Here is a 13,536-nt window from a genome sequence, read left to right as displayed (position 1 = left end):
TAATTATCTACAAATACCTACAATTAAATACAATTAAATACAATTAAATAAACTAACTAAAGTACAAAAAATAAAAAAAACTAAGTTACAAAAAAAAAAATTACAAGATTTTTAAGCTAATTACACCTAATCTAAGCCCCCTAATAAAATAACAAAGCCCCACAAAATAAAAAAATGCCCTGCCCTATTCTAAATTATGAAAGTTAACAGCTCTATTACCTTACCAGCCCTTAAAAGGGCCTTTTGCGGGGCATGCCCCAAATAAATCAGCTCTTTTATTAAAACCCACCATCCACATTCCCCTACTCTAACCCAAACCCCCCTTAAATAAACCTAACACTACCCCCCTGAAGATCATCCTACCTTTAGCCGTCTTTAGCCAGCCGACCACCGATGGAACAGAAGAGGACATCTGCAGCGGTCGAAGTCTTCATCCAAGGGGCGCTGAAGAGGTCTTCCATCCGATAGAAGTCTTCATCCAGGCGGCGTCTTCAATCTTCATCCATCCGGAGCGGAGCAGAGCCATTTTCAAAGCAGCTGACGCGGAGCTATCTTCATCCACCGACGCCTACTCGCCAATCAGATTCAAGTTCAATCCGATTGGCTGATCCAATCAGCCAATCAGATTGAGCTTGCATTCTATTGGCTGTTCCGATCAGCCAATAGAATGCGAGCTCAATCTGATTGGCTGATTGGATCAGCCAATCAGATTTTTCCTACCTTAATTACGTTTGGCTGATAGAATCCTATCAGCCAATCGGAATTCGAGGGATGCCATCTTGGATGACGTCACTTAAAGGAATATTCATTCGGCGAGTAGGCGTCGGTGGACGAAGATGGCTCCGCGTCGGCTACTTTGAAGATGGCTCCGCTCCGGATGGATGAAGATTGAAGACGCCACCTGGATGAAGACTTCTATCGGATGGAAGACCTCTTCAGCCCCCCTTGGATGAAGACTTCGACCGCTGCGGAGGTCCTCTTCTGTTCCATCGGTGGTCGGCTGGCTGAAGACGGCTAAAGGTAGGATGATCTTCAGGGGGGTAGTGTTAGGTTTATTTAAGGGGGGTTTGGGTTAGAGTAGGGGTATGTGGGTGGTGGGTTTTAATGTTGGGGGGTGGTATTGTGTTTTTTTTTTCAGGCAAAAGAGCTGATTTCTTTGTGACATGCCCCGCAAAAGGCCCTTTTAAGGGCTGGTAAGGTAATAGAGCTGTTAACTTTCGTAATTTAGAATAGGGTAGGGCATTTTTTTTATTTTGGGGGGCTTTGTTATTTTATTAGGGGGCTTAGATTAGGTGTAATTAGCTTAAAAATCTTGTAATATTTTTTTATTTTTTGTAACTTATTTTTTTTATTTTTTGTACTTTAGTTAGTTTAATTGTATTTAATTGTAGGTATTTGTAGATAATTAATTTAATTTATTTAATGATAGTGTATTGTTAGGTTTAATTGTAACTTAGGTTAGGATTTATTTTACAGGTAATTTTGTATTTATTTTAGCTAGGTAGTTATTATATAGTTAATAACTATTTAATAACTATTCTACCTAGTTAAATAAATACAAAGTTACCTGTAAAATAAATATAAATACTAAAATAGCTACAATGTAATTATTAAGGGTTTATTTTACAGGTAAGTATTTAGTTTTAAATATAAATAATTTATTTAATGATAGTGTAGTGTTAGGTGTAATTGTAATTTAGGTTAGTTTTTATTTTACAGGTAAATTTGTCTTTAGTTTAACTAGGTAGCTATTAAATAGTTAATAACTATTTAATAGCTATTGTGCCTAGTTAAAATAAATTGAAATTTGCCTGTAAAATAAAAATAAATCCGAAAATAGCTACAATATAATTATTAGTTATATTGTAGCTATATTAGGGTTTATTTTATAGGTAAGTATTTAGTTTTAAATAGGATTAATTTAGTTAATAAGAGTAATTTTATTTAGATTTATTAAAATAATATTTAAGTTAGGGGGTGTTAGGGTTAGGGTTAGACTTAGGTTTAGGGGTTAATTAGTTTAATATAGATGGAGGCGGTATAGGGGGCAGGATAGAGGTTAATACATTTATTATAGGTGGCGACGGTGTAGGGGGGGCAGATTAGTGGTTAATAAGTTTAATATAGGTTGCGGCGGGGTCCAGGAGTGGCGGTTTAGGGGTTAAATAATTTATTTAATTGCGGTGGGGGACGGGATCGGCAGGATAGGGGTTAATAAATTTATTATAGGTGGCGGCAGTATAGGGGGGGCAGGATAGGGGTTAATAGGTATTATGTAGGTGGCGGTGGGGTCCAGGAGCGGCGGTTTAGGGTTTAATAAGTTTATTAGAGTGGCGGTGGGCTCTGGGAGCGGCGGTTTAGGGGGTAATACATTTATTATAGTTGTGGCGGTGTAGGGGGGGGCAGATTAGGGGTGTTTAGACTCGGGGTACATGTTAGGGTGTTAGGTGCAGACGTTTCCCATTGGAATCAATGGGATGTCGGGCAGCAGCGAACATGAACTTTCGCTATGGTCAGACTCACATTGATTCCTATGGGATCCACCGCCTTCAGGGCGGCGGATTGAAAACCAGGTACGCTGGGTCGGAAAAGTGCCGAGCGTACCTGCTAGTCATTTGATAACTAGCAAAAGTAGTCAGATTGTGCCAAACTTGCGTTCGGAACATCTGGAGTAACGTAAAAATTGATCTGTGTCGGACTGAGTCCGGCGGATCGAAGCTTATGTCACTATATTCTACTTTTGCCAGTGTGTAGGGCTTGATAACTAAGGCGAATCAGCCTCGCCACAAATACGCTGCGGAATTCCAGCGTATTTGTGGTTGACGGCTTGATAACTAGGGGCCAATGTATCTACCACCAAAATAATAGGTCTACAAGGGAGAGAGGTCAAGGACTTGTGGATCTTGGGGAGGTGTTATAAATTTGAAGCCTAAATTGCAAAACAAAAACAAAAAAAGGGTGCTACACAGTTGTGCACTAAGTATCAAGATTGACCTTCCAAATTAAAGATATACTCCAATATAGTTAGATCCAACAGAGTGGAAATACACAAGCTATAACACAAGTTATAACAATATTGGTTAGTGTCAAGGAACCAGTATAAAAAGTTAATTGCAGTCCGTAAATAAAGCTGATGAAAGATGAAGAACTCATATAATGTGAAGACGTGTTGTTTTCTTTTACAAGATATGACGAGTGCACGGATTTCATCCTTACTTATGGGATTACGCCTCCTGGTCAGCAGGAAGTGATAAAGAGCACCACAGCAGAGCTGTATATATAGCTTCTCCCTTCAATCCCACCCCAGTCATTCTCTTTGCCTGTGTTAGTGATAGGAAGAGGTAAAGTGAGCTGTTAGTTTAGATTCTTCAATCAAGAAGTTTTTTTATTTTAAAATGGTTCCAGTGAGTACTATTTTTCTCAGGGAGAAATCGTCAGTCAATAAATTCCCAAGAGGAGTGGAGACATCTTATTTTCTGCCCTGATGTTGATGATCTTAGCAAATATTATCTAAGATCCTGCTGGTTTCCACAGAGCTGTTGAAGGTAGTGTAAAGAAATATCTTCAGTGTGGAGAACCATGTCATGCTACAAGCAGCATTGAGGTATGTTCAGTCATTTGTTTCTAGGGAGACTAGATACATCAGAACATGCTGATATTATTCCCTAACTGGGGAGGGGTAAACAGTATGCACTATATAAATGGAAATGGTGTACCTGAAATTCCCTTTTATCTTGATTATTTATCAGTGTGTTTGGTGATTGACTTATGCATATACTGTGTGGGCTGACGCTGGGAGATGCGGTTTGCTGCTTAAGGGCTGTCGTTATTATGTCATTATAACTGGCTTGGGAGAGAGCAATATTCAATGGTGTGTGTATAAGAGGGGCACATGGCGTTTTTAGTGATATAAGTTGGGAAACCAACATGTTTTTTTTTCTTCCCATACTGGTCTCAGTACGGCTCGAGTTATGCCCACGATGGGCGGGGCCTAGTTTTGTGTGCTCAGCCGCGCAGTATTCACCCGGTCCTGGGCTCCGGTGGGGCCTAAGTCAGTTTGTCCATGAAGGGGTACAGAGAGACTTGGGAGCGCTACTCAAGGAGGATCAGTGTGATCAGGGGGCAGGTAGGTGCCGCAGCAGGGCTGTGGCGAGGTTCAGGGGCCTGGAGTGTGATAAAAATTGGTATATAGCATAACTAGACAAATGGAGCAGTATTGTTAGTGTGATAAAAATTGTTATATAGCATAACTAAACAAACAAAGCAGTATTGTTAAGTTAATTTGGGCACATTAGGGCACCTTTTATTGCTGCAAATGTTGTTTTTGACTGATAGCAGAAAAATTGTTGCGCTTTCATTATTTAAAGGCGCAGTACACTTTTTAGTTCAAATTTTTTGATTATATTATTTGACTTCAGAGTTCAATATATCAAGTAAAGAATGACTATTATTGCTATTGCTAGTCTGTTTAACATGTCTGAACTTCAGGAAAGTACTTGTTCTATGTGTTTTTTAGATGCCATTGTGGAACCCCCTCTTACGTTTTGTCCCTCATGTACTGAAAGGGCCTTACAATGTAAAGAACAGATTTTCTTTAATGCAAGTATGTCTAAGGATGCTTCTCAAACTGATGAGAATCAGGGTATGCCGCAACTTTCTCTTCAAGCGTCACAACCTTTAACGCCCACCCAAGCGATGCCGTGTTCTTCAACCGCGTCCACTTCATTTACTCTGCAGGATATGGCTGCAGTTATGTCATCTATCCTTACAGAGGTTTAATCTAAGTTGCCAGTGTTGCAGGGCAAACGCAGCAGGACAGAAGCCTCTCTGATTCCTGCTACTTCTGATGCTTTGATGGCTGTTTCCGATGTACCCTCACAGGGATCTGAATTGGGGGTCAGGGACCTTCTGTCTGAGGGGGAGGTTTCAGACTCGGGAAGCGTGTTACCTCAGACGGACTCAGACGTCATGTCCTTCAGATTTAAGCTTGAACACCTCCGCCTGTTACTTCGGTAGGTTTTAGCGACTCTGGATGACTGTGACTCTATTGTGGTACCACCAGAGAAATTGTGTAAGATGGACAAGTACTTAGAGGTACCTGCTTACTCTGATGTTTTTCCAGTTCCTAAGAGAATCTCGGAAATTATTACGTGGGAATGGGAAAGACCGGGTATCCCCTTCTGACCTTCTCCTAATTTATAGAAAATATATCCCATAGCTGACACTGTCCGGGACTCTTGGCAAACAATCCCGAAGGTGGAGGGAGCTATATCTACCCTGGCTAAGCGTACAACTATTCCTATTAAGGACAGTTGTGCTTTCAAAGATCCTATGGATAAAAAGTTGGAGGATCTTCTGAAAAAGTTATTTATTCATCATGGTTTTCTTTTACAACCGACGGCCTGCATTGTACCAGTTACTACTGCGGCCACCTTCTGGTTTGACACCTTAGAAGTGTCTCTTAAGACTGAGACTCCTTTAGAGGAATTTTTAGATAGAATTAAGGCTCTTAAGCTAGCTAATTCTTTTATTACGGATGCTGCCTTTCAGATTGCCAAATTGGTGTCTAAGAATGCTGGATTTGCCATTTTAGCGCGTAGAGCGTTATGGTTAAAATCTTGGTCTGCTGATGTATCATCTAAGTCAAAGCTTTTGGCTATTCCTTTCAAAGGAAAGACCCTATTCACGCCTGACTTGAAAGAAATCATTTCGGACATTACGGGAGGTAAGGGTCATCTTCTACCTCAGGATAAAGCAGCTAAACTGAGGGGTAAACAGAATAATTTATGTTCCTTTCGGAATTTCAAAGGGGTTCCCTCTTCTTCCTCCTCTAAACAGGAAGGGAATTTTGCTCAAGCCAAGTCTGTCTGGAGACCCAACCAGGTTTGAAACAAGGGTAAACAACCCAAGAAGCTCGCTGCTGCTCCCAAGACAGCATGAAGGGGTGGCCCCCGATCCGGGACCGGCTCTAGTAGGGGGCAGACTTACTTTCTTTACTCAGGCTTGGATAAGAGACGTTCAGGACCCCTGGACACTGGAAATAATGTCCCAAGGATATTAACTGGAATTCAAAAATTGGTGATTGGATTGATGGTGGTTGCAATGGACATCTTTCAGTTTGCTCGCTTTCATCTCAGACCACTACAACTGTGCATGCTCGGGCAGTGGAATGGAGATTATGCAAATTTGTCTCCTCAGATAAATCTGGATCAGGAGACTCTATTCTTTGGTGGTTGTCGCCGGACCATCCGTCCCAAGGGACGTGCATCCACAGACCCTCATGGGTGATAGTGACAATGGACACCAGCCTTCTAGGTTGGGGCGCAATCTGGAATTCCCTGAAGGCTCAGGGTGTGTGGACTCGGTCGGAGTCTCTACTTCCAATCAATATTCTGGAATTGAGAGCAATATTCAATGCGCTTCAGACTTGGCCTCAGTTAGCTTCGGTCAAATTCATCCAATTTCAGTCGGACAACATCACGACTGTGGCTTACATCAATCATCAGGGAGGAACGAGGAGTTTCTTAGCGATGACAGAAGTATCCAAGATAATTTGGTTGGCGGAAGTTCACTCTTGTTATCTGTCAGCAATCTACATCCCAGGAGTGGACAACTGGGAAGCAGACTTTTTAAGCAGACAGATGTTTCATCCGGGGGAGTGGGAACTCCATCCGGAGGTCTTTGCCACCCTGATTCTCAGATGGGGCAGACCGGAATTGGATCTGATGGCATCTCATCAGAATGCCAAGCTCCCAAGATACGGATTCAGGTCAAGGGATCCTCAGGCCGAACTGATAGATGTCTTGTCAGTGCCTTGGTCGTTCAACCTAGCTTATGTGTTTCCACCATTTACTCTCCTTCCCCGGGTGATTGCACGGATCAAACAGGAGAGGGCTTTGGTAATTCTAATTGCACCTGCGTGGACTCGCAGGACTTGGTATGCCGATTTGGTGGATATGTCCTCTCTGCCACCGTGGAAGCTTCCATTGAGGCAGGACCTTCTCATTCAGGGACCCTTCAATCATCAGAATCTAGTTTCTCTGCAGCTGACTGCTTGGAGATTGAATGCTTGATTTTATCTAAGCGAGGGTTCTCTGATTCGGTCATTGATACTTTGATTCAGGCAAGTAAGCCTGTCACTAGAAAGATCTACCATAAAATATGGCGTAAATTTCTTAATTTGTGCGAATCCAAGGGCTACTCATGGAGTAGAGTTAGGATTCCCAGGATTTTATCTTTTCTCCAAGAAGGATTGGAGAAAGGGTTATCAGCAAGTTCCTTAAAGGGACAAATTTCTGCGTTGTCAATTTTACTACACAAGCGTTTGGCAGATGTTCCAGAAGTTCAGTCTTTTTGTCAGGCTCTGACTAGAATCAAGCCTGTGTTTAGACCAATTGCTCCACCCTGGAGTTTGAATTTAGTTCTTAATGTTCTTCAAGGTGTTCCGTTTGAATCCATGCATTCCATAGATATTAGAAGGTTTTATTTTTGGTTTTTATTTCTTCTGCTCGGAAAGTTTCTGAGCTTTCAGCATTACAATGTGACTCTCCTTATCTTATTTTCCATTCTGATAAGGTGGTTTTACGTACCAAACCTGGTTTTCTTCCTAAGGTTCTAATAAGAATATTAATCAGGAAATTGTTGTTCCTTTATTGTGTCCTAATCCTTCTTCTAAGAAGGAGCGTTTGTTGCATAACTTGGATGTGGTCCATGCCCTAGCGTTTTACTTGCAGGCGAATTTTGTCAATCGTCTTCATTTATTGTTTTTTCTGGAAAGCATAGGGGCCAGAAAGCAACGGCTACCTCTCCTTTTTGGCTGAAGAGTATCATCCGTCTGGCATATGAGACTGCTGAACAGCAGTCTCCTGAAAGAATTACGGCTCATTCCACTAGGGCGGTGGCTTCCTCATGGGCTTTTAAAAAATGATGCTTCTGTTGAACAGATTTGCAAGGCTGCAACTTGGTCGTCTCTTCACACTTTTTCCAAATTTTCCAAATTTGATACTTTTGCTTCATCTGAGGCTGGTTTTGGGAGAAAGGTTCTTCAAGCAGTGGTGCCTTCCGTTTAGGTTCCTGTCTTGTCCCTTCCTTTCATTTGTGTCCTATAGCTTTGGTATTGTATCCCATAAGTAAGGATGAAATCCGTGGACTCATCATATCTTGTAAAAGAAAAGGAAATTTATGCTTACCTGATAAATTTATTTCTTTTACGATATGACGAGTCCACGGCCCACCCTGTCATTTCTAAGACAGGTATTTACTTATTTTTGTTCAACTTCAGTCACCTCTGCACCTTTGGCTTTTCCTTTCCCTTCCTAACTTCGGTCGAATGACTGGAGTGGGAGGGAAGGGAGGAGCTATATATACAGCTCTGCTGTGGTGCACTTTGCCACTTCCTGCTGACCAGGAGGCGTAATCCCATAAGTAAGGATGAAATCCGTGGACTTGTCATATCGTAAAAGAAATAAATTTATCAGGTAAGCATAAATTTCCTTTTTCCTTTAATAGCTGCTACTTTACTGGCGCTGCTTTGACAAGTGTCAGATCCGTATTAGTGCTTTGTCTGTTTATTGATAGGTGTGTTGCATTTGTGTATATACATGTCAATTTAAGAGTTAACTTTTGGGACACACCTGTTGGCTTCAATGAAGATCCTTGATGAAGTGCTCTTAGAGGCAGGAAATGCATTGGCTGTACATTTTCAGAGCTATGGTGTTGTACATGCACTTTGTGATTATTATTGCTACTATACAGTATATATTTTGACATACGTATATACATTGTATCACTTCTCCGTCAAACACTTGGCTATATACCATATTCCTTTTAACCTTTTAAAAACCTTTTTATTAATATTAATATGATATATTTTTTTAATTAAAATTGTATTTATGTGTCTAATAATTTATTTTAATGTATTTGTGAATTGTTTTGTGAACATTAGAGTTTACTTCAGGTCTTAGGTTGTGTCATATATTCTAGTGCAGTTTCGGGTTCTGCTTGTGTGCAAACTATAACTTTCAACTTGTAAAACCAATTTGTGAAGTTAAAATATCCATTGAAAGTATAGGCTGTAACTGAGCAAAGTCAGCCATGCTAACCCTTCTCTGTTTTACCATGAACTTGTATTTTCAAAGTTGCTTGCTAATTGCAGCACGGTCAAGCTTGTAATCCATTTGTAATCTGACCCTTAGGCCTCTAGTTATCAAGCTCCGTAAGGAGCTTGAAGGCCTCTGTTTCTGGCGAGTCTTCAGACTCGCCAGAAACAGCAGTTATGATGCAGCGGTCACAAAGACCGCTGCTCCATAACCTGCCCGCCTTCTCTGAGCAAGCGGACAGTCATCGCCGGAAATCAACCTGATCGAGTATGATCGGGTTGATTGACACCCCCCTGCTGGCGGCCTATTGGCCACGAGTCTGCAGGGGGGGCGTTGCACCAGCAGCTCTTGTGAGCTGCTGGTGCAATGCTGAATATGGCAAGCGTATTGCTCGCCGTATTCAGCGAGGTCTGGCGGACCTGATCCGCAGTGTCGGATCAGGTCCGCCAGACCTTAATAACTAGAGGCCATTGTCTTTTCACTAACTTCAAATAAGAATTAAGTAAATAAAATATAACTTAATTTGGACATTTCACTAACATCCATCCAGAGGGTTGTGAAAAGGCTCTATGTTAATACATCTACTATTCAAATGTATCAATACAATAGCCTTTATATAAAGCAAAACTATGTTTTCCCATATACAGTATTAAGAATAATTGACACTTATAGTTAATACTGCATATGGAATTTTCACTACCCTTCAATCAGAGTGCAGGATAGATATATTACTACATGCAATGTTTAAATACCAATAACCATTATATAAATTCAAACTATCGTTTCATATATTAAGACCATTTTATATTTAGAGTCAATACTTTATATAGACTTTTACTGGCTTTCAATAAGAGTTTAGTAAATAAAATACTACATGTTGGTATTTCATTAACCTCAAATCAGAGGCTATATTAAAAAATGTATGTTACTACACATATTATTTAAATATATCAATAGCTTGTATATAGAGTACAAATAGACTTTTCATGTATTAAGGACATTTGTAGTTTATACTGCATATCTAATTTTCACCTAATAGGGTGCAAAAGAAAATAAATGGAATAATATCTATTTTTTTACAGCCCATAAAAAGACTATGAAAAGGTGGTGAAAGACTTGTAAAAAGTAGTTATAAAAAAACATTCACCTAGATTACGAGTTTTGCCTTAGAGGCTATGCGGTGCTAACCAGCAGTTTTTTCTCACCGCTCACTTACATGTAGCGCTGGTATTACGAGTTTTTATAATCCCAGCGTTATTAGGCAAGAAGTGAGCGTTGAGCAAAATTTTGCTCATTACCGCACTCCAATACCAGCGCTGCTTAAGGCAGCGGTAAGCTGGTCGTACATGCTCGTGCACAATTTCCCCATAGGAATCAACGGGGAGAGCCGGCTGAAAAAAACTCTAACACCTGCAAAAAAGCAGCGTAAAACTCCTTAACGCAGCCCCATTGATTCCTATGGGGAAACACATTTTATGTTTACACCTAACACCCTAACATGAACCCTTAGTCTAAACACCCCTAATCTGACACTTATTTACCCCTAATCTGCCGCCCCCTACATCGCTGACACCTCCATTATATTTATTAAGCCCTAATCTGCCACTCCGGACACATCCGCCACCTACATTATACTTATGAACCCCTAATCTGCTGCCCCCAACATCACTGACACCTACATTATATTTATTAACCCCTAATCTGCCGCCCCCAATGTCTCCGCAACCTACCTACACTTATTAACACCTAATCTGCCGCACGAACGTCGCCACCACTATACTAAATGTATTAACCCCTAAACCTAAGTCTAAACCTAACCCTAACAACCCCTAAATAAAATTTAATTACAATAAATCTAAAGAAAACTTACTATTAATAACTAAATAATTCCTATTTAAAACTAAATACTTACCTATAAAATAAACCCTAAGATAGCTACAATATAACTAATAGTTACATTGTATCTAGCTTAGGGTTTATTTTTATTTTACAGGCAAGTTTGTATTTATTTTAACTAGGTAGAATAGTTACTAAATAGTTATTAACTATTTACTAACTACGTAGCTAAAATAAATACAAATTGACCTGTAAAATAAAACCGAACCTAAGTTACAATAACACCTAACAATACACTATAATTAAATACATTAACTAAATTAACAACAATTAAATAAATTAAATTAGCTAAAGTACAAAAAACCCCACTAAATTACAGAAAATAATAAACAAATTACAAGATTTTTAAACTAATTACACCTAATCTAATAGCCCTATCAAAATAAAAAAAGCCCACCCAAAAAAAAAAAAAAACTAGCCTAAACTAAACTATCAATAGCCCTTAAAAGGGCCTTTTGCAGGGCATTGCCCCAAAGAAATCAGCTTTTTTACCTGTAAAAAAAAATACAAACAACCCCCCAACAGTAAAACCCACCACCCACACAACCAACCCCCCAAATAAAATACTAACTAAAAATACCTAAGCTCCCCATTGCCCTGAAAAGGGCATTTGGATGGGCATTGCTCTTTAAAGGACAGTTAGCTCTTTTGTGGCCCAAAGTCCCTAACCTAAAAATAAAACCCACTAAATACACCCTTAAAAAAACCTAACACTAACCCCCTGAAGATCGACTTACAGTTCTGAAGACCGGATATCCATTCTCAAGGAAGCGGCAGAAGATTTCATCCAACCGGGCCGTAGTCCTCAACGAAGCCGGGAGAAGTCTTCATCCAAGCCGGGCGAAGTGGTCCTCCAGACGGGCAGAAGTCTTCATCCAGACGGCATCTTCTATCTTCATCCATCTGACGCAGAGCGGCTCCATCTTCAAGACATCCAATGTGAAGCATCCTCTTCATCTGGAGTCTTCTTACTGAATGAAGGTTCCTTTAAGTGACGTCATCCAAGATGGCGTCCCTTAGATTCCGATTGTCTGATAGAATTCTATCAGCCAATCGGAATTAAGGTAGAAAAAATCCTATTGGATGGTGCAATCAGCCAATAGGATTGAAGTTCAATCCTACTGGTTGATCCAATCAGCCAATAAGATTGAGCTTGCATTCTATTGGCTGATTGGAACAGCCAATAGAATGCGAGCTCAATTCTATTGGCTAATTGCATCATCCAATAGGATTTTTTCTACCTTAATTCCTATTGGCTGATAGAATTCTATCAGCCAATCGGAATCTAAGGGACACCATCTTGGATGAAGTCAATTAAAGGAACCTTCATTCATCTTTAGTCGTCGGAAGAAGAGGATGCTCCATGTCAGATGTCTTGAAGATGGAGCCGCTCAGCGTTGGATTAATGAAGATAGAAGATCTGGATAAAGACTTCTGCCCGTCTGGAGGACCACTTCGCCCGGCTTGGATGAAGACTTCTCCCGGCTTTGTTGAGGACTTCGGCCCGTTTGGATGAAGACTTCTGCCACTTCCTTGAGGATGGATGTCCGGTCTTCAGAACTGTAAGTCGGTCTTCAGGGGGTTAGTGTTAGTTTTTTTTAAGGGCGTATTTGGTGGGGGTTTTTTTTTAGGTTAGGGACTTTGGGCCGCAAAAGAGCTAACTGCCCTTTTAAGGGCAATGCCCATCCAAATGCCCTTTTCAGGGCAATGGGGAGCTTAGGTTTTTTTAGTTAGTATTTTATTTGGGGAGTTGGTTGTGTGGGTGGTGGGTTTTACTGTTGGGGGTTGTTTGTATTTTTTTCACAGGTAAAAGAGCTAATTTCTTTGGGACAATGCTCCGCAAAAGGCCCTTTTAAGGGCTATTGATAGTTTAGTTTAAGCTAGTTTTTTTTTTTTTTTTTGGGTGGGCTTTTTATATTTTGATAGGGCTATTAGATTAGGTGTAATTAGTTTAAAAATCTTGTAATTTGTTTATTATTTTTTGTAATTTAGTGGGGGGTTTTTGTACTTTAGCTAATTTAATTTATTTAATTGTTGTTAATTTAGTTAATTTATTTAATTATAGTGTAGTGTTATGTGTTATTGTAACTTAGGTTAGGTTTTATTTTACAGGTCAATTTGTATTTATTTTAGCTAGGTAGTTATTAAATAGTTAATAACTATTTAGTAACTATTCTACCTAGTTAAAATAAATACAAACTTGCCTGTAAAATAAAAATAAACCCTAAGCTAGCTACAATGTAACTATTAGTTATATTGTAGCTATCTTAGGGCTTATTTTATAGGTAAGTATTTAGTTTTAAATAGGAATTATTTAGTTATTAATAGTAAGTTTTCTTTAGATTTATTGTAATTATATTTAAGTTAGGGTGTGTTAGGGTTAGACTCAGGTTTAGGGGTTAATATATTTAGTATAGTGGTGGCGACATTGAGGCGGCAGATTAGGGGTTAATCAGTGTAGGTAGGTGGCGGCGATGTTAGGAACAGCAGATTAGGGGTTAATAATATTTAACTAATGTTTGCGAGGCAGGAGGCAGCAGAT

Source organism: Bombina bombina, chromosome 3 (genome assembly GCF_027579735.1).
Source record: "Bombina bombina isolate aBomBom1 chromosome 3, aBomBom1.pri, whole genome shotgun sequence".
Classification (NCBI taxonomy): domain Eukaryota; kingdom Metazoa; phylum Chordata; class Amphibia; order Anura; family Bombinatoridae; genus Bombina; species Bombina bombina.
This window is presented reverse-complemented; position numbering follows the sequence as displayed.